Source organism: Embiotoca jacksoni, unplaced genomic scaffold, assembly GCF_022577435.1.
Source record: "Embiotoca jacksoni isolate LCO1_2020_lvr unplaced genomic scaffold, fEmbJac1.0.p SCAF_8, whole genome shotgun sequence".
In the NCBI taxonomy this organism is placed as follows: domain Eukaryota; kingdom Metazoa; phylum Chordata; class Actinopteri; family Embiotocidae; genus Embiotoca; species Embiotoca jacksoni.
The window spans coordinates 14,675,509-14,702,773 of record NW_027185436.1 but is presented as its reverse complement, the minus strand read 5'-3'; the positions used below and the strand labels follow the sequence as shown (position 1 = coordinate 14,702,773).

The 27,265-nt window shown below is 40.6% G+C and overlaps 1 long non-coding RNA gene across 1 annotated transcript in view; it reads left to right on the top strand.

Annotated features, from left to right (window-relative positions):
* LOC138215717 (uncharacterized) overlaps positions 1 to 23,688 on the top strand; it is a 39,450-nt gene extending 15,762 nt beyond the window's left edge. Inside the window, exons 3-4 of the long non-coding RNA XR_011179757.1 lie at positions 19,626 to 19,724; positions 23,280 to 23,688. This is a non-coding gene — a long non-coding RNA (uncharacterized lncRNA). The remainder of the gene's footprint in view (positions 1 to 19,625; positions 19,725 to 23,279) is intronic.
* The last annotated feature ends 3,577 nt before the right edge of the window (positions 23,689 to 27,265 follow it).

Here is a 27,265-nt window from a genome sequence, read left to right as displayed (position 1 = left end):
AAGTCTGGTAAGCCTGTGGCTTGTATGCTCCACGTATTAGCTATACTGTCGTTTAGGTGTGACATGTTGATCCCATAGAAGGCACTTAAAAAACCCATATGTTCTATTTTGGTAGTCTGTGGGAATCGGCCTACTGCGTTGTTTCAGTATGACTGTGTGTTGATACATTATGTATCTAGCAGAAACAATCTGAATGTGGCCTGATCAAACAACCCGGTATCATGGCAAAGCGTGAAATAGACACACCTGTCCACTACAGCAAAACATGACAGTCACACTTTGGCCAATCTGGGTATGTCTATTTCACATTTTGCAGTGACACTGGGTTGGATCACATCCAAAATTTATATTTTGTATTTGCAGGTTTACTGTAACCTCTGGTAATTCATGGACAAGAAACTAAATGAAACACACGCTTTGAATTTGTATCTAGGCTTTTAATCAGTTATTATATTTTTATTTCCATATTTTCAAATGTAGGAATAAAAATCACCAAGCTATGAATTGTGTATTATTGTTATTATGTATGTTATTATCTTTTGAGGCTTTTGGCATTCATCTGGAAGATTTTAATTCAAAATATAGAAAATTTGGTCAAAAACAGGCACATTTCTTTGTTGGCAGTGGTTTTAACTGAGTGTTTTTCCCATCTGTGAGTATCTCTGCTGAAGTGCGAGCCTGTGTCCGTGTGTGTCTGTTTGCCTGCAGCAAAGTTAGCTCGTGTGTGTTGGATAAAGGCATAGATGTTAGTAGTGGTCCAGAGGACACAGTAAACAGCATAACAGCGGTTTGAAGGGAGCTCAGGCGATGTGATCGTGGGCAATATCAAATCCCATGACCCATTCTCTGCCCTGTGGTCCAAACCAAAGACAACAAGCGCAGGGGAAACAGAGGTTACTGTTCACTATTCATCATCACAACAACACAACAACATACACAAACAGTACCACCAGGAAGTGATTTGAGGAAATCTCTTCAATCCATGCATCATCATTAATTGTCCTCCACCATGGTATAGTTTGCTTAGCATGCAGGACATCTTGCTCTATCAATTAGACCCTTGTTACATGTGATATTTGATGTTATTGTAGACAGACAAACATTTTAATGAGCTGAGCTCGCTCACATAAGAAAGGAATGTTATTACATTAGCTGGCAGCAGCAGCTGATTTTTTTTTATCTGTGCTTTATTTTGACACCTTTTTCCGTAAAACTCTGTGACTTCTTCAGAGGCTGAGGTAGTGTGAAGTGTTGAGATATTAGGTGTACACACTGTGCACAACCAACTGAAATGACTGACATGTCACTGTCAGCAAAACAGTAGTACTCAGTACCTGTGCCATGGCTAGCCTCACAATGCTTAAAAATGACACTACACAATAGTAGATTTGGTGAGAAAAAATTCAACCAAATGAAAATACTCCAGTGACTCTAAAAGCTTTCTATTGAGCTCTGAGAGTCAGAAATGTATTTCTCGGTGATGCTAAATAAAAAAATAAAAAATTAAGGGGCTGAAGAGAAGAGGTGGTATGTCAGCACCCTTGGGCCTCAGTGTACTGTGGTAATACTGGTTTTAATTACTCCCAGTACTCGCACACATTAGGTGGACTTCTCAGAAGGGCCAATTAGAAGGGCAGGGTAAGTCACTTGGTAGGAAAAGTCAGTGCTCAACTCTGTAGCCATCCAGACTATACCACAGAGACATGGCGTCTTATAGCGAACTCTGCAGTACATTTCCACAAATTGTACAGACTTAACACTTCTGCCACCACAGTACGGGTTCAAATCGAATATCCTATAACTTTTCTGAATGTATTTTATATGTATTGTTATTCCAACATAACTTCAACACTGCAATGTGTTCTTAGTTCATATTGTGCTCAGCCAGGATTTTTGTTAATAGTGCTGATCAGGTTGACCAAAGACATTAAAAGGGTAAACTGAAAACCATGAAAGAGGAAGTTGTTATCTGAGACTTCAGAACTGTGTCACTGCATAATTGAGGTGGGTCAACAGCTTTAAATATCAAACACTTTGCTCAAAAGCATTAGAAACTTGGCTTTTGAATTTGTTTTTGGGGATATTTTCACTGGTTTAAGTTTTCACTAGATGATCTAATGAGATACAGTGAACACAAAATCCATTGAACATCTTTGTAAACATTTTCTATAAGATATCACCCTTGATAGACCTCATCCTCAAAGCCAGAAGCCCAGCCCTCAGTGTGTGCCAGGGTCAGCAGACATCTATAAATGACTTTGCATTATTTAGTTAGAAGGGCACGCTTTCTGTTTTATGAGTAACATCCAACCCCCCCCTCCCAACCCCCAACCAGTTATTTCTTTATGCAGAGTATAGCAGGGTCACGAGCATGAGGCTGAAACAGGAAACCAGGACAGCTTTCCATCTTTTCAGAAAGACATGTAGTTTGACAATATCAGGAAATGTTTTCACTTGAAATGAGGACAAGGATTTATTTATTCATTTAATTTTATAGGATTACATTACGTCTCTCTCTCTCTCTCTCTGGGCCTATACATATTTGTATGTACAATGTCTAATATATGTTTTACATACTAGATTCCATGACTCAGACAATACAAAAACATTAACACTGTAAACTGTCCTTTGGTCCCATTTGCTGAATATTAAAACAAGCACTAATGATAACACAGGATGTCTAATATACAGTATAGTTTGTCTATACTGCATCACCTCATTTGCTATGCTATAGCTGTAATCATCTATCAGGTATGCAGATTTGCAGTACAGCTGCTTACCATTAGGGTGCCAGCGGGAGTAAGTATGTATAATGTGGCACCCGCATTCAGGGAATATAAACCCTCCAGTCTTGTAGGCCGGCTTCTGTATCATCAGCGCTAGCCCACAGCGATTAATGAAGTCTTCTGCATGTGTCTGTATGATTAAGGAGTGCTAAAGTGTCAGTGTGTTAGCGTGCATGTTGTCTGGTCTGCATAGATAAAACAACAACAGAGAACAAAAGATGCCAGCATACAGGAAGGCAGCACAATAAGACCATTCACAAACAACAAAATAACAATTTTGCACAGTACAGATAGCGCAGTAAATGCAAAGGCTTAATTCTTTATGATCAGGTAATGCAAGAGCAAGCAATTATAAATGATCACTAAAAAAGGGCGAGCAACTGAAGGAGGAAATAGAGAATTATTTATGAAAATATTGTAAAATATGTGAAAGGATTTTTTTTTTTTTTCTTTTCAATGATTTAGTTTCCATCTATAATTTTCCTATTTGCTATTTGTCAAGTAATTCCATATTTCATGCTTGGATGCAATCCTTTCCCCATGCTATATATTGCAGATACTCATGCCTCTTAGCGATAGCACAATATGTCCTTTCCATGGTTGTTAAAAAATTCCACAAAACTAGAACACACTTATCTTTTTCCCCCTCATTCTGATGCACTACATTATCCTGGGTGTACCAGGGGATGAGTTTGGTATTTGTGGAAATCTCATCTTATAAATTCATAATTAAAACATTCAAAAGCTGCAGTTTATTTTTTCATTTAATATCCAAGTAGCTTTCAGTGGGCTGTGTAATAGCGTAGGGAGGGTTTCTTCTGCATCATCATACAGTCAGAACAAAGGATATGCACATCTTAAAAATCATGCAAATAAATGCAAATTGCTGGCAGCAAGAAATCACGTCGTGGCAGGTGGGGAGTTTGTATAAGCGGAGAGGGATGCCAAGGACATTGTATACAACACTTGCTGGACAATCTTCCTCTAAGTTGTGGCAGATGACTAAAATATACAGAATCTGATTCTCTTCTCAAGACCTTCTTCTTCTGATAAACACTGGTTAGATCTGTTTATCCACAATGTCTCAACAATATGCAGCTTTGCATGGTCTCTTTTTTTTTTTTTTAAAGAACTGTTCTCTATTTTTTCTGATGCAACAAAATACATAGTGTTTACTGAAGATCCTGCTCTAAAATGCAACGAATACAAAAAGCGATCCATTGGCCACAAATAGCATTGCAGTATGTGAGAGCGTGAGTGTGTGTTGGGATGATGCAATATTTTGACGATACCGCCTCAGAGAAATGTAGAGCAGATATTAGTGACACCAACGCTAATGAAAGTCACACCTCACCTCTGCGCCTCTTCAGTAAAAACTTCAACTTTATCATATGTGGCATTTTCATGAGTGTGTTCAGTAACTGTGGGGATTAGGTAATGACAACCCAGGTCATTTTCCTCTGGCTCTAAAAAAAAGGAAAAATGTGCTTGTATTATAGTCCTTGATATTTGATTGAACTCTTACCACAGATATTTAAAACACTTGTGGGGTTACTGCATCACCGCGGACTCATCAGCATAGAATATGCAGAAAGATTCAATTGTGTGCTCAAAATGAAGGTCACTTTGATTTCATCCTAAATTATAAATCATCATCTTAATGATGAATGCAGTTTTTTGTGTTTGTGGCGTAAGAGTGTTTCATTACAAATTAATTCAAAACTGTTTTTCAAATCTATTTAGAGGATACATCTTAAAATTACATTTTATGCATAAATTGAATCATTTTGCAAACTATTTATATTTTTATATGAAATTAGCTCCTACAGCATGCGGACAAAAAGCTGATATGACTGCCGACATGTTTTAACAATATCACGATCAGTGTCTTATAGACGTACAACAATCAGTCGTTTGTTTAAAATTGCATAAAAACATACAAATAAATCACATTTAAATAACACAACCCTCTCACACACACACACACACACACACACACACACACACACACACACACACACACACACACTACTGTAGGGAAGAAAAGGGGGAGGGCACACACAGACAGACATCCACAATTGTGCATAATGATGTTAACATTCCTGCATGTCTAATATAAGGGATATTGAGACAGACACTAGCTGGTCTGCGGTCTCACTGCATGTTGTGTGTTCACGGGTGTAAACCAGAGCAGAGCATAATGATGTATTAATTGTGGCCTGCTCTCGCTCCTGGTGTTTGGGCTCCTTGCTGAGGTCACTGTACTACACGGCCCTTGATATAATATCTAATCTGATGCACACTGTGCTTTATCTATTTGCATAAAAATCTTACCACACTATAACCTGAGTGAAAGGAAAAACAGTTGTTACTATTTGTACACAAGTGGAAACACTGGGTTGTTTGTTTATTTTATCCATTTGTTGTTAATTTTAGAATGATTACCCAGATTTATGAGGCTATTTAAATATTAAAACTCAACAAAGAGATTAATGCTTGATTGATTGACAGAAACGGCATGGCAACAACTGAAAACTTCATCCTTTATTATTAATTTCTGTATTCACAAGGAGTGGTTTAAAGGGTGTGGCTAAATTTCCAATGCATGCAAGTGATCCTCCTATAGTCTTATATATTTTTTTCAAGTTACTCCAAATAGAAAGACAGAAATAGGAGAAGTGGATATGAAGATGGAGTGCTAGCATCATAAAAGATGGAAACAAAGAGGGACAGACAGCGTATACTGACAAGGACAGGCAAAAGATGAAGCTCATTTTTCCGTGGGCACCCAGTGGTGTCTGCATTGCAGATCGCTGAAATCCCCCTCGAATGCGTCCCTGGGCTTAAGGGGGGTGAAGTGGGGAAGGGTGAACAAGGGATGGGTTTATGCTATCTCTGCTTTGGTACACTTTGTTGTTTTTTTTCCTTCCTCTTCCAAAATATATATTTTTTTCTGTCTGCATCAAATGTCAAGTTAATTTCCTGGGTGCTATGAGGGATGTGTCCTCCCCTTCGGTATGTGTGGCAGGGTGGTGGATTGTGGCAGGGTGCTGTGCATGCAGGTGTGTGTGTGTGTGTGTGTGTGTGTGTGTCTGTATGGGTGAATGGGGAAAGGAAAAGGGGCATAGCAAGGCAAATAGAGAGACGAGAGGTGGTGAGGTGGGGTTCAGTACAGTATGTATAAATTGGTTCTCTCTGAAGAGCAAGAGAGGTGTGTTGAAAGTGTACGCATTAGTGTGTGTGTGTGTGTGTGTGTGTGTGTGTGTGTGTGTGTGTGTGTGTGTGTGTGTGTGTGTGTGTGTGTGTGTGTGTGCGTGCGTGCGTGCGTGTGCGTGTGTCTGGTTGTGTGAGAATATGATCCAATTATTAATAGATGCTTTTGGCAGTGTACCCATGGCCATGTACCTGTTCTTATTTGTGAATTCATATGTTCAGGTCTTTTGAAGGTTTATCTGAATTGAATACTAATGCAAAAAAAAAAAAAAAGGAACAAAACATACCATGTATCAAAACAGATTGTTAAGAATTCATGGTCATTGTAAAAAAAAAAAGAAAAAAAAAAAAGCTGAAAATATTTATATAAGGTCTTTGACAACAAAATAGTTAATTGCAGAGGTGTCGGTTGTTAACCATTTTCTGGTTGCTAACAAAAATGAGTAAAGCTCATTACCAACTTACAGGTTGTGGCATATTTTGTTGAACATTCTTGCGTATCAGCTCTCCGTTAACCTTGCTGCTTGGCAATAGGAGTCTTTGTGTCCTTCTGCCTTCAAGGCTGAGCCATATTTTACTTTACTTTTTATTTATTTCAGGTTTCCTGCATTATCCTCGAGTAATTGTGCCTCACCGATATCCCCAATGTACACAGCCTTTAGACACAATGAAACCTTTATTTTCTTAACAAATGCAGTCTGCCTATGCGTCTCTCTATTGTTGTGTGTACACAGCTTTTTTTTTTTTTTTTTTTTTTTTTTTTTTAAATGGACTGTGATCCAGAGTTTCTATTTGTGTTCAAACAAACAGATGGTGCTTATTTTAAGTGTCATTATTACATACGGTATCTATCCAACTGTGCATGTCTATGCATGCGTGACTGCATGGATGCTGTGTGTGTGTTTGTCTGAAAGGTTTTCTGCATTTTTGCGTGCAGCTATTAAATTGCATGAAGGAAAACTGTATATTTTGTATTGCAAAGTGTAAAATACCTTATTGCAGTGAAAGGGATTTGCATTTGTCAGTCATGCTTACATTGATGTATGTTCCTGTCCCACAAATGTCACATCCCATAAACCAGAAAAATTACAGCAGTCCCACCTAATTACGCATATTCATGATGCTGTTCTGCATAGTGCTGGTAGCACGCTTCTGTTACAAGCCACAGAGCTGAGGGATGTGGTTAAGTGAAAAGCCTTTCAATCCACATATTCAACGTGTCTCCGCCACAAGCATCAGCTTGATAACAGTACCTCCTTGCCGTTTTTTTTTTATGATCTGAGACCATTATGGAAAGAGAGCTTTCTTTTATTTCTTGCAGTCAGTCATATTGCCTGCAGCATGTTCAACCCCAGTGGGAATTTTTAATAAAGAAATTAGCTTTGTCCTAGATCATGAAGGTCATTTTGAAATAGATCAGATTCAGCTAATGATTTTTGAAATACTTTGTCATTTATACTCCATCTCTTCTCTGTTTCTTTTTGCTTTCTCCATCTCTTTATCTCTCTTACCCTTCTCCAATAGTAAATGTGATTCTCTTGGTCATTGGTAATGAATATGCAAATCAGAGAGGGACCAAGGCTAGCAACGACAAACAGTAGAAGTTATGACTAAAGTGACAGAGGAAAGTGGATGGGTCTCAGTGGCAGGCTCAGTGGGTTAGTGTAGCACTTGCGGAACAGACTTAATCAGAGTTGGCCCGGCTGTAATGAAGAAGAGGGTCCAGGCTGTGCTACTGCCGGGGTAAACAGCAATTGTTTCAGTCCAGGGTTCCAAACATGTGCAACAATGGTACTATTGTCCCGCCAGCTCTCATTAAGAGGCGAACCAGAGATGGGGTGAGGAGCAGAAGTGGGGATGGGAGGTGGTGGGTGAAAAAGGGGCAAGAGGGAAGAGGAGGGGGCGTAAAAAAGAAGAGGTTTGGGGGAGAACAGGAGCAGGTGGGAACCTGGCAGGAACAGAAGATGGGGTTGGTGGGGGAAGTGAAGTGAAAGAGAGGTATGGAAGGAGATGGTGAGAGCTGCTTCTCTGATCCTGATCTTTTTCTTTTTTTTTATCCATTGTGTCTTCTTTCTCACCATCTTCCTCTCGTCTCCATATCCTTCTATCTTCTAACACCTCTTTCCTGTCTTTTCCTCTCATCCTCACATCACTACTTGCCTCCTTCATCATCCTACCAGCCATCTACTCTATTCCCTCCATCTGTCCTTTGTTCCTCTTCTTTTTTGCATTTGGGATGGTGAGAGATGTTTTGCCTGTCATACCACCTTTGAATCACCTTTCCCATCCAGCACCAGAGAGAGAGAGAAGGGCAGAAAGAAGAGGGGGGAGAAAGAGAAAGAGGATTGGGAGGGGGGATGAGAGAAGCAGGAGAGAGAAAAGGGGCAGGAGTGAGACAAAAAGAAAAGATCACGCCACTTCCTGGCTTAATGAACATGGGCAAAGGAAGATCACAATAGAATACATTATGCTCTTGTTAGTAGAGGCAATCAATTACCAGAGAGCACACCACTGGCACACCATCTTTCCTGCTTGGGCATTGGCTCATTCACAGCCCAAACGAGTGACCAACGGAACCCCCCCTGCCTCACTGTTTTTCCCACCCTCAATGCCCAATGGCCACAAAAGATTTTATTTCATTACTCAATGTGAAAGGGGACAGCATTGAATTTGCATTTCCTTCACATTCACTTGACATTAGTTGAAATATTACGTGCAATATTATATTATCATATTATAAATAATATTAGGGTTTTGCGACAGTCAAAGGTCCTGGCCCAGCGTACAATGTGTGTGTTTGATGAATACGTGCAAAAGTATTTATATTAACCGAAGCCAATCTCCAAACTCCATCTAGTCCTCATTAGCTATACCATTAAACATGTTGTAATGTTGATTGGACAACGGGAAACTTCCCGCTGCCATCATACAGTACCCAAAGCTTGGCTCCACAAGACGGGAATCAGACAAGACAGTGTATCTGTGAGTGACACTGACAATTGCATATCAAATTGTCACTCTTGTTCCATCAGCAATTCATACAGTGCTTGGGTGAAATTCCTTCATCCTCTTCCCCCCAATGTTTTCTTCTTCTTTTTTGTGTCACCTAGAGGAATAGCTCCAGATAATGGCAGCAATCTTTATTGTGAAAAAGGAAAGGAGTAGTTCTGCCTTAACACAGGCACAAATCACCACTGTCTGGCTGAGGACCTCTAGAAGTGCCTGTGATGAGTAGAACAGACTGCTTTCACTGAGGAACTTTGCTGTGATTCCAGGCAGAGGCTGGACATAGAGGAAACAAAGGGAAATGAAGGAACAGGGGAAAAAGGAAAAATTGCATTAAGAGTCAAGATGCGAAGTTGTTTTTTCTACAGAGCATATTGAGAGGAAGATGGCCTCAGGTTTGGGTTCAGGGGATCTGCTGTTGCTGTTTTTGCCAGGGCACGCACACCCCTCAGCATGGCCATTTGGAGATTGTCTGTATGTGTATTTGTATGTGTATATTTCAATCACCTTTTCCTTCATGCTTTGGAATACAAGTATCGTGTAGTTATGTACATTTCCTCCAGAATTATGTTTCATATTTGTCATGACCACTGAGCATTTTATACATTTATAAATGTTGTATTCAATGTGTCAAGTGGTCCAATTAGCTAAACTAGCAAGAAATCTTTTGATCTTGCTGATCCAGCTTTTTTTGTCCTAAAAAAAAAACAAAAGCATGTTTCTCTGTAATGAGGCACACTGACTATAGCACAAATGGTGACAATTTGTTTTGAAATCTAAAGATCCCCTCCACGTATGTTTTGAAGATAAAATACTTAGAATAATAATTCAAATAATAAGATTGATTTCCAGGTTAGAGATTCTTAAAATGACATCTGGGCCTCATCCCTCATTTAAAAATCCAGAATGTGTCAATATGCAAATATTTTCAATTTCAAAAGTTTTACTACTGGATACAAGAGGCTTCCGACATCACCAAAAAAATCATTAACAATGTATGTGCAATGCAGGCTCCAAGTTTCTACATCACACTTGTGTAATGTAATGTCACAAATCCTGTTCAGTTACACGCCTTAAACTCTGACTCAAGGTGAGCTGACAGAAACTTTCCCCTTTCAGCCAATTCATTTAAAAAACAGCTTCACTCTAAATCTCTGCACATACAATGAACAGCTGTACAGCAACAATCAAACATCTAACACAAGTAACATCAACCGAAACACATTTTTCAGTGAGGGGGATTTTTAAGCAAGCTGAGAAAAAAGTAGCCTCACTGTGCAAATACCTTTGTTTCAATCAAACATCGATCATTTGCTAGTTTTTTAGTGCTCGGCACTTACGCAACCATCATATTTAACACAACCCAATGTGTAGCGTCCCTCTCAGGGTCTCGAGTGAACTTGAAACTCAGCCAATCACATGATTAATGGGAGCAAAGGGAAGAAAGATCATCAAAAATGATTTCTGTCTTGAGACAGCTAGTAGCATAAGTTTGGGTTTACCATGGTACAATGCAAATACATTGAACTGCATTTAGTTCAGGGTGTATCTTGAGGCTATATTGTGCCAGGGAACAATTAGAGTATTTGCAGTATGAACAGAGAACAAAAATGCCATAAATATTAGAATCTATGGGTCGTCAAATTCTGCAAGCAATGTCTCTCCATTGTTTCTCCATAGTACAAATAATACTAAGCATAATATAGATTATTTGATTTATTATAAAATATTTAAAAGATAAAAAATGTTGTACCTTTATTGTCCTTTGGGACCTAAGCTCCTATTGCTAATGCCATTCTGTCTGTTTGATTGTATGTAACCTTGATTGTGTGCGAGTTTTTGTGTCTTTGTGTTTGTATGTCTTATTTTCAAGTCAAAGACCCAGTCTCACATCAAAATGTGTAATAGCTACGGTGAGACACAGGACAAAACGTATTCATTTCACAATAATGGTTCATACATTTTGGAGATGCCAATGTTTTCCTTGGCCTGTTCTGTTCTGTTGGCCTCCATCCATGTTACTTAACTGTCCAAAAAAGCATACTGGCATTTGAGACATACGAATAAAGTGCTTTCAGTCAAGGCACCAAAACTATATGGTTAGGTCTAGGAAAAGATCATCAAAATAAGTGTGTTATTTAAGTAAGTAATGTTATGTGTAACTTGTGTTAGGTGTGAGACATAAGTTCAATATGTTTTCTTATTTAAAGTTATTTGAAATAAATCTTGAACACCGCTCTCATGGGTGAAAGACCTCCTCTGTATGCGAACACTCACTCTTTCTAGTCAGTCACATGATTTCCTTATTCAACAACCTAGTGTCAGATGTAGACATCTCACAACTACGATCACAATTGTGGACTGATATAGCCATTTTACGTTTTAATGAGACAACAACAAAAGGAATCACCTTGAAATTACAATGTGGATGATAACCAAGGCTCCTTTTTTACAATCCACATGTACTTCACTAATGCATGGGTGAACAGAAAATGCATCACGATGCACTGCTCTTACTCTACTGTAATATTTTGTATTGTTACCTGAGGAGTTATTAAATAGATTTGATCTCTTAACAATGAGTGCATGTGTAAAAGTGTTTTGTTGGTCCTCAAGGTGCTTTGGAATGTTTGCAGTGTTGTGTTTTGACCTTTGAAAGAAGAAAAATAACCTCATTTTTCCTCAGTATCTCAGCCTATACTGTATGTGTGCTTGTTTGTTTGTGTCTGTTGGAATAGTCAAGAGCAAGTGCAAAATGCTTGTAATATATTCTGCGTTTTTAGGCTGCAGAGGGCTTTGTGTTCCCTCTCCACTTTTGGAAAGTTGGAACATTGAGCGCTGAATGGGGAGCAGGAATGGTAACGTAGGCTATGAGAGGGAGGAGTGCTCATAGTGTTCTTTCGGTTTGAGTTATGCATCTAACTTCAGGTTTGGGAAAATCACCGCATGTGATGTCATTGTTCCTAAATCATTTAGAAACCACACAGAACAGGAAAGCGCCAGTATCTCTCCCCCCCCCCCCCCTTAAAACTGTAGGTCTCAAAATGTCTCTTTCGGTCTATCATCCCTGTTCCTCTCTTCTTTTTCTGTTTCTCCTTGCTCTTCTCCTGTGTTCGCTCACTGCTGGGTTTCTGTGTACAGGTAGTCCTGCTGCTGACATTTGTGTCCAAGCAGGGCCCAGTGGCATGGCCTTTACCACCCCTCGCTGGTTCTCCCTCCGCCATCAGTACCCCCTACCACCATTCTTAACCCACCAAGTCCTCTTCATCTGTGTGCACCTCAATGTGTGTTTGTTGCCGTGTGTGTTTGTGTGCTTTGGGACCCTCCTGTGTGTACTGTGTCTGTGTGTTTAAGCCATGTCCAGATCCACCAAGTCCATGCTTGCCTTTAGCCTGTGTGCACAGCAGGGGACATGGTATGGAGCAAGCCTCTTTCTCTGCTGGATGCAGGGCGAGCAAATACGGGCTGGGGGGTAGTGAGGTACACATGCACACATGTGACAGTGGATGGTTCACTGATGTGATAAAATCAACACAAGGTCTTTTTTGAAGACAACAGCTTCAAAGTCTGTCCTAAAATATATTTCTTACTCAAGAATAGCTAAAAATACAAACCTTTTGTTCTCTGTAGATTATTTGGAAATATTTTAATCCTTTCTACATTACAGAATTTTAAAAGGGCTGTTATGTGTACAAAAAAAAAAATGCAAACCCTCATTGTTCTTCTCAAACACACGCACATGCACAATATACAGACGTGCTCACCGTCCCTGCAGCCATGGGAATGAAGAATGCTGAGGTTCAAGGTCATTTCAAGTATTCTGCACCCTGGGGCTCTCCATTGTCAAGTGCACCACATCCTTTTGCTCACATATGCACTCAAATTCACATATGAGACATCGTAGGCAGCCGTTCATTCCACACACAGCACCTAAAAAAGAAACCCGGCTTCTGAGACAGGAATGCGTCTGCCAGGTGAAAGTATGACACTTCGAAAGTCCAATCACATATAGAAAAAGCTGGATGTGTGAATCTTCAGGAGAGACACAATTATTCATGTTTGTTTCTGTACCATACTCTGTCTAGACAGAAAACAGTGAAAGGTATGACGATTGGACAATTGCTGTGTTTTGTCATCATTTGGCTGTTCTGCAGCAGTTGCCTTTGTTTGGCATCAATAGATTACTCATATTTGGTTTTCTATTTAATAAAGGAGTGAGACTGTGTGGAAATGATAGAGGCAGAGTTTTTAGAAACAGAGTGAAGGTAAGGGGGAGAGAGAAAGCAGCAGTGGGTGTGATTAGCTCCTTTGTTGGAGGTCTGTTGAGCTTCATTGGTTCCAGAGAATAGGTTCCTAATGAACCCAGCCAAGCTTGGACCAAACTTTGTGCTGAAGACAAACTAAGTTACGGTGGTCTGGCAGAGGCTGGGGGTGAGACGACTGATATACAACGCCTGGACATATGGTCACCCCCATCAGGGCCTCTCCCAGCCACTTTCTCATGTCCTGGCTTCTCTGTGTGTGTTCTTTTGTGTGCGTACATGTCAGGGGTGCTACACACAGAAAGAATATTTATAGTGTGCACTTTTGTATTTGTTTGATAAGTCATTGGAACAGAGGAACTGGAAAAAAACTGGAGTAGAAACTTAGGGGCTGAGGGGTGTGTGTGTGTGTGTGTGTGTGTGTGTGTGTGTGTGTGTGTGTGTGTGTGAGGGGGGTGTGAGGGGGGTGGTTGATGCTTACTGAAAGCGACAGAGGAGAGAGGGCTGCAGGCTTTGTCTTTCCAGCTGACCCCAATACAGAATCCTTTCTGACACGTCCTACAAGACATGGAGTAAGTGAGTAAATCAGGCCAACCTGGCTTTGTAGCAGCAACTGTACCACAACAGTGTACAAGAACATATGAGACTATGAACTCATAATATTGAGGATATGGAGGAACAAGTTTTGAAGACTTTCAGCATTCTCAAAATTTGTGGCAAAAGTTGTAATATTTGGTAAAAAGTGGAACATTACATATTAAGCAGCTTTTTGGGTGTGTATTTATCCATGGATGTATATTACTATGTAAAGAGGAGGCGCAGGTGAGCCTCACTGGTTTGAGGCTAATTGTTTGGGTCAGGATGGGAGTGTAGGGACGGATGTCTTCCCTGTCCCACCAACAAGGCTCTCCGTAACTGAGCCGGCGATGGGGAGAATGGGCCCACTACAGGGCCACACAGCAGGCTCAAACAACACTTATTCTACTGGCCAAACTGTCAGCCAGAACAACTTCATTGTGCCCAAAATTGGAGTTGAAAGCAAGGCACAGACTTGGGAGGGGAGGGGGCTTGGGAAGGTAGGAAGAAAGACTGAGAGGATGCAAAGAGAGAGATGGAGTGAGAGGAGGGAGGGGGTCTGTGGGAAACTGGGGGACTGGAAAAGGGGGAGTCCCAGAGAAAGTGCAGTCTTGGGGATGAATAGGGTCAGACGGTGTGAGTTCATTTCAGTGAGGAGAATTCCCATAGATTCTACATGGGGGGCAGACGACCAGGAGCAAGGCAGCAGCCTGAATGGAAATTTATTCAAATGTATTCTGGGTTAAGGGGAGGAACTGTACCAATTTTGTATTCTGGTGTCTGTATTGTCACCACATTTAATTATACTGTTCAGCCATAATAAACACAGTTTTTAGACAATGACATAATAGCTGATAGTGCTACACATTTAACAAACATGCACCTAGTGTTCATTATACATTGTTCTGTGTAGCCCCTTCCTCATCTACTCATGCCAATATTAGATCATATTTTTGAGAAATATCTCAAGCCTATGTAATAAATAACTCAGCGACACACAGAGGTTATCCACAAGCATTAGACACTTCCCTGCAGAATTTCCCTGCAATGGACCCCAGGAGGGAAACTGGCCCAAAGCTTTGAACTTTGATTTGTATACAGTACAACAGAAAGCCCCTTTAGACTGACACTAAACCAGTTTAAATAAGTCCAACACTGATTTACGTCACCATTCTCCTCTTTGTCTCTGCTCTCTTCTCCTGCTGGCTATTGCAAATTCATCTTCCTGCCCTCGGTAACGACCGCAAAAGGGTGAAGAAGTTTACTTAGTCACACTGAGTTTAGGCAGATGAGGAAAGTCTGTGATTTTGTGTGTTTGTGTGGGCAAAGGTGTGCACGTCTCACTGCGATTTGTTTGTGTATGCATGTGTGTGTGTGTGCATGTGTGTGTGTGTGTGTGTGTGTGTGTGTGTGTGTGTGTGTATGTGAGAGCGCCTGCATAAAATGCAGAAATGTACACACACACACACACACACACATACACCCCTGTTTGATCCAGAGCTAGCCCTGCAGCTCCCAGAGACTCAACAAAAGGCCTACTCTATCCATTGTATGAGCTGTGTGTTTCCCAGGAGAGCTCGGGCTCAGCGAGAGAAGGGCCCCAGATCGCTTTCTCCTGACATGGATGTTTATTCGCTCTATGGTCCAGCAGAACACCCTCAAAAGGGCTGGCCTTAGCATTTTGACGTGCATGACACCTAGTTTTCGAAAAGAGAAAAGGGGCTAGAGGGTGTGAAAAAGAAAAAGGGAGAGTGAGTGTCTTGACAGATGAACCGACATACGAGACAGACAGTTAGAGAACAGGCCTGTCTGTGGAGGTGTTCTCAGCGCACTCGTATGAAAAAGAATATTCAGGGTGTTCTCTGCCATTTTATTTGCTCCTTGTCTTTACACTAGTCAGCTTTCTTGTCAACCTTGTTCATGAATGTAGATCTACTCAGTGGGTGGGTAGAGATTTCTTCCTGATCTTGACAAGCCCTCCCATCCCTGACTGCATACTAATTTCTCCAGAACTACTGAGCCAACGCAAAACAAATACAAACTGCCAGGGCTACTGTTCATTGCTTGAGAAGCAGGGTCTTAGCAGGTTAGCATACAATAGCTGTCTATTGTTCGCATGTGATTAATCAGTTAGTCTGCTGTGGAAAGAGAAGCTTACAGGGACGGCTTTTGTAGTTGCCTATATGTGTCTTTAGTAATTTGTCAATATTTGTTGAAGATAGAATCCTGAACTGATGAAGGGAAGTGCAAAACCGATTTTTTTTTTTTTTTCATTCACCAGTCAATTAAAAGTCCATCAAATGATTAATGCAATCAGTTTACAGATTTTGACATTTGCAAGTATTCTGGTTTCACTTTATTATCTGTCCTCAGCTGCTCTCGTTTTGCAAGTTCTTTATCTCAGAGTTTTGAATGCTATCTATCAGCGTCCTTCACGTTCTCTGACAATATCTAAAGGTTCCTTGAGATTGAGAGTGTCTGCAAGGTTGACCATAGATCTCAGTAGAGCTGCAGAAGCTGACAGTTGAAAACAAACATGGTAGGCTGATACCATCCAATCTGTTGAACACCATTATCGTCTAAGATATCGCTATACTCCCTTCCATATACCCGCACAAACCCACCCTCCAAACCAGACCTACTCTCTCCCTCTTCTCCCTTTGAGGTAAAAGCTTGTGTGTTGAAGCCGGGAGTGAATGTAAGCTATTGTTATGGTGTAACCGGACTCTACAGCAGGTTGTTTGATCCTGTTTTGGGCCTGAAAAGCCTTTTTCTTACTTGAACTGCCACATCAGCTGAGAGGGTCAGACAACAGAGTCTATTTGTAGAATCTTCTGTCTGTCTGCTTCATTTTTTTCCCCTTTCTTCTTTTCATCCTCATTTTGTCTCTCTTTGTCAGTATAAATTTCCAATCCAGTTTGAGGTTTGAGTCCATAGCTTTAATTACAATCAAGAGAAGCATGCACTCATACAGTACTGTACTGTACTTAGGAACGAATATATGCTTTTCGGCACACACTACCACTCTCTCTTCTTCTTTCCCTCTCTCTTCTTGTTTAAACAGGATCTTGTTGTCGCTCTTTCTCTGTACAGACACTTGGATTATATTCCTCGCTTGCACCTCTGGTGTGGCAATAGAAAAAGAGAATGTTACCGGAAAGTGTTTAGATGACAAAAGCTTTAGCAAACTGTTTTGTTCACCCACAATACTTCCCATGATACATCCAAGCTCTTTCTGTGTTCCTGTTTACCGAACATCATTTCATTATTTACATTACAACATAGAAATATGCCGCTGTATTGTCGAATGTTTTGGGAGCCGACTTGCACTTCTATGCCTTTGTTACAGTGTTGAGATTGTACTCTCAATTTATGATCTGTTTAGCGTTCGGTGTGGACAATGTGCATGCAAATATCCTCGTCCCATTATACTGGCTCTCTTTGTATGTCAGCTTTCTTCCCTAAGAGGTATAGATGAGGAGTTGGAGGGGGGATGGAATGGCGCTGTATGTTTTTGGAGGGAGATCTGTGCACGCACACGCACACATCTGTGCCCTTAACCTATTTCAGATGTGAGAAACTGTACCTTCATTTGCATAAGAATAATTGACACTTCAAATTAGCCTTCCAATCAAAGAGGATTATTTTTTTTCAGCATATGTGCAGGCAGTGAGCACTGCCATACTGGAGAATATGAAAGGGAGGGAAAAGCGAGCAGAAACAGGAGGGGGCATGTCATAAAAGATTAACCCTTTCATTTCCTGGTGTTAGACTAGAGGATTTGATGTGCCTTTTTATTGCAAATATAACTTGATATACAGTAAAACAGACTTTTGTGGGGAAATAACACATTATTTCTTATTTAAATCAAGGCATCCTGTGGCTCTCTGGTTGGGCCAAATGGTGTTTCTGATTGATAGGTATTTTAACACTAGAAAGCTTTAGGTGTGCTGACTGTGTTATGTGCACGTTTACACGTCTATATTCACCTCGGTGGCTTTGGGTGCAGGCCAAGAGAGTGAGTGCTATTAAGCTGAGTGTATGTGTGTGTGTGTGTGTGTGTGTGTGTGTGTGTGTGTGTGTGTGTGTGTGTGTGTGTGTCAGTGTGGATGTGGGCAGATTGAGGGTTTGCCCACATTAAACCATTAAAGCAAGTGCAATGTTGAATTATTGATAATGTCTAATGAAAAGGATCAGTTCAGGATGAACTACAGGCTTAACCACAGCCCTGAGGCTAACACTCACACACCCCTGTACACGCATACACACACATTTTCCCAGTTCAACATCTATTTTAGCGTTTCTCAGACACGAGTTAAACTGGTACCAAAGTGTTTTTTTCTATTTATAGCTCAGTCCTCATTGTTTCATCACGTTTCAGTGATATTACAATCCATTAGGGGTAAGGAAGGCCGCAACATAGGAAAAAGATAGCAGCTGTGTGCTTCCAGGCCTAGCAGTTGACAAGCAGAGAGCCTTTTAAAGGTTGAGCCGGTTTTCGGGGAGAATAAGGGACAGGGATTCATTTTGGGGGAAGGGGTAGAGAATGGGGGCTGAGGGTTTGGGGTAGGAGGGGGGAAAGCCTCGGCGCCAGCCCCTCTGAAGCGCTCAGCATCCCCCCGCTTACGGGATGGCGGATGTGTCTGGGTGTATCCATGACAACCTTGCTACATGCAGGGATATACCACGGCAACATGGCCAAGGAAAGTTGGAGTAGGTGTGTGTGTGTGTGTGTGTGTGTGTGTGTGTGATCCATTAAGGCCCACATATCTCAGTGACATTAATATTCAGTCACTCAGAGAGGGAAGCTGCTAAAGCCTCAATCAGTTTGCTGACACATATGCATGTATCTCATACACCTTTATTTTCGTCTTTGACTCAGAGGCTTAACATGAATATTTCTGATGTATACATACTCTCTTGTAAGTGAATGGAAGCCAGCTTTTGTAGTTTGACACAGTTGTCAGTGAAAACACCTTCTTGCTAATGGCTCGGCATGGCACAGGTTTATGCTATATATTTTATATGTCACAGACAGAAAGGTGTACCCTCACATTCACTCAGGTCAGATCTCACTCACTGTCTAACAAACATGCACACACACAAACACACACTGCCTCGCACAGACTCACACAATCACACCCATAGCTCTTGCACAGATCAAGCTGTGTTATAATAATCCCATTTGGGATGGCCTGGATTCTCACTCAGAAAGTATCCACATAATGATGCTCTGATGAGTTCTTGTGTGTGTGTGTGTGTGTGTGTGTGTGTGTGTGTGTGTGTGTGTGTGTGTGTGTGTGTCAGTAAAAGAGAGAGAGAATGGAAGGTGCTTTATGTGACATGGGTTATATATTGTTTTATATTTCAAATCCACCTTCCTGTCCACACACAAGCACTCACAAACTCACACGCATGGACTCAAACTCAGATCCTGTGGGAGTATATTTTTAACCCTGACAGCCTGTGCATTTGCTGAGGGGTTAAAGGGCCGAATGGTAAATCAAGTAAATAATTCACAATAGCTGAAACTCTTTCGATGTAACCTCAGAATGAACGGGGGAGGGAGACCAAAGAGACTTAGCTATGTAGTGGCACACTGTAGTCCAGCGCAAATCCACTTAATGTTTTGTTTTAACTGTACAAAGAAGAAGAAAGAAACAAGTAGGCAAAAAGACCTCTGATAAAGTGTGATTCCAAACAGAATGTGTGAATTGTGTACAGCGATGTGTATACCTGTACGTCTATAACACTAATCATAATACCTTTCCTGTGCCTCTAGGTTGGATGGAGACGGCTCTGATCGAGACCCATAAACAAATGGCATGATGACTGGAGTCTCCACGTTAAAGACGTCAAGGATATTCAGCTGATCTCAGAGGTGACTGAGCTCTCTCCTTTCAAACATAACTGTTTCTGCCCTCTTGTTAGATGGGCTATATTTCAAAAATACCTTGCTATGGATCACCCATCTCTGCGCTTTCTTTCACTGAGAATTCTATATGAAAGTGTCTGTGAGGCATTTTGAGTGACATTGCTTCTGTCAAACCACTGATTGAAGGAGACGCGGAGAGAAATGCTTTGCTAATGAAATCGTCTGACCCACATCCTTTAGTGCTATTCATTTCTCCAAAGACACAGAAAGGGCATTTATACAGGTAAACCATGACTGGTCCCTGAAGTGAAAGATAGTTTTTTTCAGAAAGAAGAGGAGCATCCATTATTTACTATGCTGGGGTTGCTAGACACTTAGGAGATAATGCAGTGCTTCAAGCATACAAAACATAGAGCCTCCTTGGTGCTGGCGAGGCCATTGTTGTGTGTTTTGAACATGTCTGTTTCCATCCATACTGACAGATGAAAAGAATATGTCTCCCTAAGGTTCAGAAGAATGGGCAGAGATAGAGAAAAAGGAGAGGCAGAGAATAGGGTGGTGGAAGAGATGTGTTGCGTGTGTGCCACATCTTTGTGCATGTATGTTTACATGTGTGTCAATTTATTGCCCGCAGTGTGTTTGTTGCCATCCGTTTGTACAGTTCTGTGTTAAAACCTCACCGGTCATCGATTATAGAATGTAAGTGAATACTCTGTGTTTGTACCTGTATATATGTGCATCATTGCACTCCTGCACCGAGTCTGTATACGTATTCTCTTCCAGTTTAGTCGAGTCTTATTCTCTGCAGATCAGCAGCATCAGTTTCCCCCTCGTGGAGAGGCATCTGACTGCTGTCTACTGGGAGTAGTTAGCAGAAAGAGAAAAAGGCATAAAACTCCTCCACCCTGTTATAAGACTTGGGGCAACACCAGGCACTACTTTCTGCCTTTGTCAATTTCCTGAGGGACACTTTGACATGAAATCCTTTTTTGTGGATGAGGGGAGAGCACTCCCAAAAATTCCAGTATTTTTCCACATAAATGGGCATTGTGATGAAGAGCATGACAACTATCCATGCTTGTAGATCTGGTCTGGGGAAAACTGGGTCTATTGGCACTGGAGAATGCCCACAATTAAAATGAGAAATTATATATACATTTTTCATCACACTTAAATTTAGATTATGTTGTTTATTGAGTTGCACCATGTTACAAATTATTGACACTTTAAAGGACACACTTTCATTTCATCTTTCATGTTTTGTCTATTATTCCTATTAGTTAAGACATTGGCATATATTTTCCCAGTTTAATTAAAGAGACCTGAGGACAATGACATTTCTAGATACAGAATGTTTGGACCAATGCAAAATGAAGAGCCATCCCCAATAACCACCAGTCTGGTTCAGTTAAACTGGGTTAGTCCTGTGATTATAGTAAATTTATAGTAATTTTTTTTGTCTCCACCTCTAAACACAGAAAGCGGTTTGGGTCACTAAGAAAAAAATGGATAAACTGGTATCAGTTATGTTGCTGTGTGTCCCGGAGAAGTGATGCAGTACAGATGATGTCTATAGTAGTAACTTTATAGCGTAACACCTTTAAAGTCATAATTTGTACCAAAACGGCTATTTTTTCCTAACCCTAATCAAGTTTTTTGGGGTTTTTTTTGCCTAAAATGAACCAAGGGCGCTAATTAAAAAACAAAAACAAAAACCAAAAAAACCAAAAAAACACTCCCGCAGGTCATGTTTGAGGGTCACAAAAAACAACCAATAACACTATATTGGTCTATTGTTAAGCCGCAAGATGTCTGTCTCCACAGTTAACCAGTCAATGAAATGTTATGACAAGTATGAGAATAAAGGCCAAAATATAAAAATATGCCCTGGTTGCTAAAAGATTACTTAAAACTTCAAACCAGTTGTTGTGTTTTGAGTACATGGCTTGTGTAAAGCCATCTTGTTTGAAGTAAAATTTCTTTGTAGCATCTTTTGATACTTCGGCAGGCTTCTCAAGCTGTATGAAAGTCATAGGAGTAAAAAAAAAATAAATAATTGTATTTCATAAGTTATATCAAAGCAGGTGTTGCATTTTTGTTTTTTGTGGTCCTAAGTCACTGAAAACACGCGCGCACACACACAAACGCGCGCGCACACACACACACACACACACACACACACACGCACACACACACACAGTGGACATCATTCTTATATACAGGCATTAAACTGCAGTGTCAGCAGAGAACATCAGGAGGATGCATAGAGAGGCACATGTAGTTTTGACTACGATAAGCTGCCACAGATAGACAGGCAGGCAGTGGGTGCCCTTGAGGTGCTGTGAGTAGACAGGGTGGTGTGCTTGAGTTGTCTGAATCCACCGCCCTTTATCTTTTGGAGTTGGGCTGAGTTTGGCTGTTGATGGCCCAGGGACCCCCTGCCAACCCTGAACTGTTCTGTACTGTCAGCCAAACATGAGAGAAATTTGTTGAAGGAGACAGCTTGGCCAAAGCAGTACTTTTGTATATTCTGAAATCCCCCCAAAAAACTTAGGGGAGTTACTGACTTATAGTTGCTTGCAAAGGAGTCATCTGCGTTTAAGACACTTCAAATTTCTGACAAGATAAATCAGCAAATAGAAAGTAAGTAAACCTTTCCTGAAGTGACGTGCTGCTCTGTCTTTATTGTCTGATGCAGACAATGACAACATGTATTGACGATTCGACTGAGCCAGTCACCTATTCTTACTGTCTCAAATGACCCCAGCTGTTCTGTACAGCCCATACACTCATATTGGGCCCCAGAATACCTCCCATGCTTGTCAACGAGCTCTATAGTTTCTGGGAAATGTAATACCATAATGTCTTTTTGGAGGAAGGGAGTGTCAGGTATGGCAGGAGTAATGGAGGAAGGGCTGGAGGTGCAGGTAACCCAGGTTAGGGTGAGTGTACAGGGGATCCGATAAGGCGTTCCCCAGACCCTACAGTCTTCCAGTCCCCTCTATGAGAGAATAATAAGCAGCTGTAACCCTGAGACACTCCCAGGCCTGTGTCCTCAGCTACAAAAACCTTCACTGGGCGTCTTATCAGGTTCTAAGGATATCATGTAAGACAATACATGTGAGAAGTGCAGAGGGAACAATGGGAGGAAAGTGCAGTGTGATATGAGGGGGACTAATGTCAGCGGATATTGCTGAGGCCTTTGTCGCCTTCAAGTACACTGGGAACTCACAGCTCACTGAGCTCCTTTCATTCAAGGATCTTGCTATGGGATGTGATGAAACTCTACAACAAGTGCTGTCCCTCATGCTTTAGTAATGCACAGAGGTTATGTGTTTGTTGTGGATAAAGTGTAACTAACACCTGCTTCATCTGAGCATCTAAGCATGCCATTCTGTTAGCTGAAAGATAAACTAAATTGTATTTGTTAAAGTACATGTTTTGTTCAGAGGAAATGTCATGTTTTTGTTGTTGTTGTAATAAAATGAAAAGAAGTTTTAATGATCAATTGAGATTCCTGGAATGAATTGTTTAAATTGTTTTCATATTTCTTTTTTTTAGGGAAAGGAGTTCTCCTGATCAAGTAGAAAGGAGCGTAAATTTCAGCAACACAGAAGCCTCAAGATGTCTACTCGTATATCTCACAAGCTCTGGTGACAAACTCTCTACGACACTTGAACCTGCAATGCACTCTTTATTTTCATATTCCTGTCAACTAGTTCCAGAAAACTGTTGACCAAATTGACAAATACTCCCCCAAAAAATGGCCTGAAAATAGTAATTCCAACACTGTTACTTTGCCCTAATAGGCATCAATGTATTTATTTTTAATTTTAAAATATGGCAGAACACTTCCCAAAATAAGATGAAAATATTCTACACATTAAGACTTGCATTTATTCCATGTAAATGATTGAGTCTAACAAGTATATTTTTTGACAGCTAAATAAAGATGCTTTTCTTCCTTCAAGTGATGTGTTAAGTGTGAGTTATTTCTTCCTTCCTGTGCAGTGTTCTGGCACTCCAGGTAAAGAACAATGTGCTTGACATAATTGGGTCCTATTTGGTTATGAAAAGAGCACGCACACTGATAAAAGCTGGCAGTGTGATCAAAGCGCCATGCGACCTGATCAAAATCATACACCTGACACAGTTGTAGTTTATCCAGACAAACTTACGAAATGTGGGGAAACAGATTTCATACAGGAACCAAGAAGGCTCCCTGTTCAAAATCTGCTCCATTCCATGTCAGTAAAATATTAAAGTCAGACTTTTATTTCCCTGTCAAAGTTTCCCTAAAATCCTCCACAAGAAGGATAAAAATTAGGATCATAACTTTTTCTGACAAATTGTTTCTTATGGGGGAAAAAAAGCACAATTTTTCTCCCTTTTCTGTCTTTTTATTACACTTCATTTATCTTCATGTGCCTCTCCATTTTGCCTTTTCCTTCCTAATCATATTAATTCTCGCTGTCCCTCCCTGCTTAACATTCATTCTCGCTATTTTTCTCACACTTACCCCATCTTCATTCCCTTTACCAGCATCACTCTTCCCTTCTTTCCTACAACCGTCTCTCAGGCTCATCTGTCCCCGCTTGTCCTCCCCCACCCAAAGCCATTCTTTTGCTACCTTGCTCACTCTTCTGCTCTCTCTTCCTTGTAGTTCTCTCCCTCTCAGATGTCAGATCACAGTCTAGTCTTCCGCTTGCCCTGTCATCACATTTTTCACACAGCCCCATCCCTTAATTGGGCCTGTATCATCATATCATATCATGTAGAATACCTGATCACAGCACGAGATGAAAGATGGCCTCCACCTATCCCCTCAGACAGACAGACACACACACAAAAACACACACATCCACACTCACACAGACACCCGTCAGTGGTCATATGGGACATGAATCCAAGCTGATGGCTGTGCCAGTGTACATTTTTGCACCTCATGTTTGCAGCACAGTCAATGTGATTGTTACAGTGTGACAGGCGAGATGGTGTGTATTCCAGGAGTGTCCAATGATGTTTGTATCAACTGCTAGTGGCTTTTCTGATGAGACAAAGGATGCCCTGGAGCCAGCAGTGTCACATCTACAGGTAACTTGCAAAATAAAGGAAAACGTCAACAAAAAAGTGTCTCAGGAGTGTTAAAAAAGCTCAAATTTGTCTTGACATCAATTTGACGGCTGCAACACGAAATCGTGTGCAAGCTATCCAGTTATTCCAGCTACTGAAAGAACATTCTTCACCTCAAAGGTACACTGTAACAATTAACCACATAAGGAACTAAACAGCCACGGGTGTCTCAGTGACATTATGTTCTTATTTTCCACCGGCTACATCCATCCTGATAAAAGCGGTGATAACACAGATAAGGTCATGCCAACAAAAATGCAGCAATGCAATGCACGTATGACACACTGACAAGGATATATAAAATTAAAGATTTCTCCCACATATGCTGCTCACAATAAGAGATATTGATTTCATTTTAATATGTCCAGTATTATATGTGCAACATGTGCTGCTTACAGCCCAGTCTAAACACAAAATGTGTAACAGCTATATTGGTCCACAGCGGTAAAATGTATTAGGTGGACCATGACAGGGGAGAATGTTATTGCATAGAAAGAAGAGGGTGGTTTGGATGGATCCTACACAGGACATTCGCCCAGAAGACTGCTGTTTAAGTCAGTGAAAGAGCGATTTGGGTAACGTAACTTAACTTACCTAAGTAATCCAAACCATGATCTTTTCTTAAACCTAACCACGTGTTATTGGTACCCATCTGCACACGTATAACATCTAACTCCAACCATTATCTTTCACTAAATTTAACCACATGTCTAAACCTAAGGCACCTTGTACATTTGTCTGAGATGCCAGCAGGCTTTGTTGGACAATCACGTGATGCGGACACAGGCCAATCAAAAAGAAAAGGCCAAGAAAAAAATTGGTATCTCACAATTTAAAGCTGTTATTGTGAAACAAATACATTTTGGGCTGTGGAGCAATGTAGCTATAACACATTTTGATGTGAGACTGTGTTGCCTGGTTAACACAAGCACAAGCACTTAAGTTTGACTTGGGTGGTTTATGTCAGTTTAAACAAATTTGCATACATTACTTATGCATTTAGTAGACAGAGGTTTTCCAAATTTTGGTCAAGCTTACGTCACAAATATTTAATATCATTACTGCAATTAAACTAATTTTGGATTTTCACTCAGGTAGAAACTGTGATCATCATGTTTTTTCTAATTCTTAATCAGAGCTCCAATTAAGTTCCAAACCTTTTCCAGTTTTCTCCTGATATGACAGAACTACGAATGAGTCTCGGTTGTAGCATGGGAACAAATTTCTCCTCGAGATTGGAGGCTGAATTACATGAAACGGTGTTACCTATAGTGTGCAGACAACATGATTGTATAGCTTCATCAATAACCTGGCATTGCCCGTGAAAGAGAATGTTTACCATACACATTGGCTCGTGGATAATTTTGCAGTTTGACAGAATCAAACATGTGAAAACATGGATCTCAGTTTTACTGGAATCATATTGCAGCTGTCAATATCTTTCAGTACAACTGAATTGAACAATTGAATGCAAGAATTCTACTTTTGATGCAGAGCTTTGAAAAACATTTCTTTTCACATTAAGGTGGGGTTTTTTGGTCCATGAATATGACCTTGGTAACTGCTGGCGAGGAAAAGTAAAGAATAGAACTTCTAAACTCCATTATGTGATAGAACTTTTTTACTCCTTTTTTTTTTGTCTCCCTCCTGTTTTTTTTTCACCAGACGGCACAGTATTTCACTTTTATCTGCAGATAGCAGGACTTTGTGTTATCTTATTTTGTTTGGGAGAAGATTCACAAGTACTATCCGCCCCATGATCCCAACAGACGACAAGATACAGAACTCCAAGTCTGGAAACTTCACAGTGAGAAAAATGAGGTCTTACTGAAATTACCTTTGGTATGTGTTTAACTTTATGGTTATTCCCTTCGAAGATCTGGAGACCATAGAAGCTGCTGGCTACATAGTATTTCAGTACCATAGCATGCAATACAGTGGTGTGTGTGTATTTTAAACAGCAGCTGGTTTAAAATTGTTACTGAAATCTGAGGCTAGAAACAGGAGTTAGACTGATCATACAAGTTTGTGGAGATTAAAGGTACTTTACTGTGAAGAAGTTTTTAAGTGTCACGAATGAACTGGGTTAGATGTACTAGTGTGTATTAAACAAGGATCAAAATAAGTCTAATGCTGTAGATCCACAGTTCCCAGTCTTATATAGCTGATGTACCTCCGCAGACCTGTTAGATCAACTCATGTATCCTTTCAGCAACATCCATCATGTTACAAATGTGTTCAGTTGTTTTATTTTTAAACTAGATGTTATTTAATCAACCCAGTATCACATTAAAGTGTGTAATACTCCCATCAGTCCACTAGAAGATACAGAGTCAGTGTGATGTTTTGCCTCAGATAGGCATAGAAATTGAGTTGTTGTAGGTTTAGGCACCAAAACTACGTGGTTAGTTTTT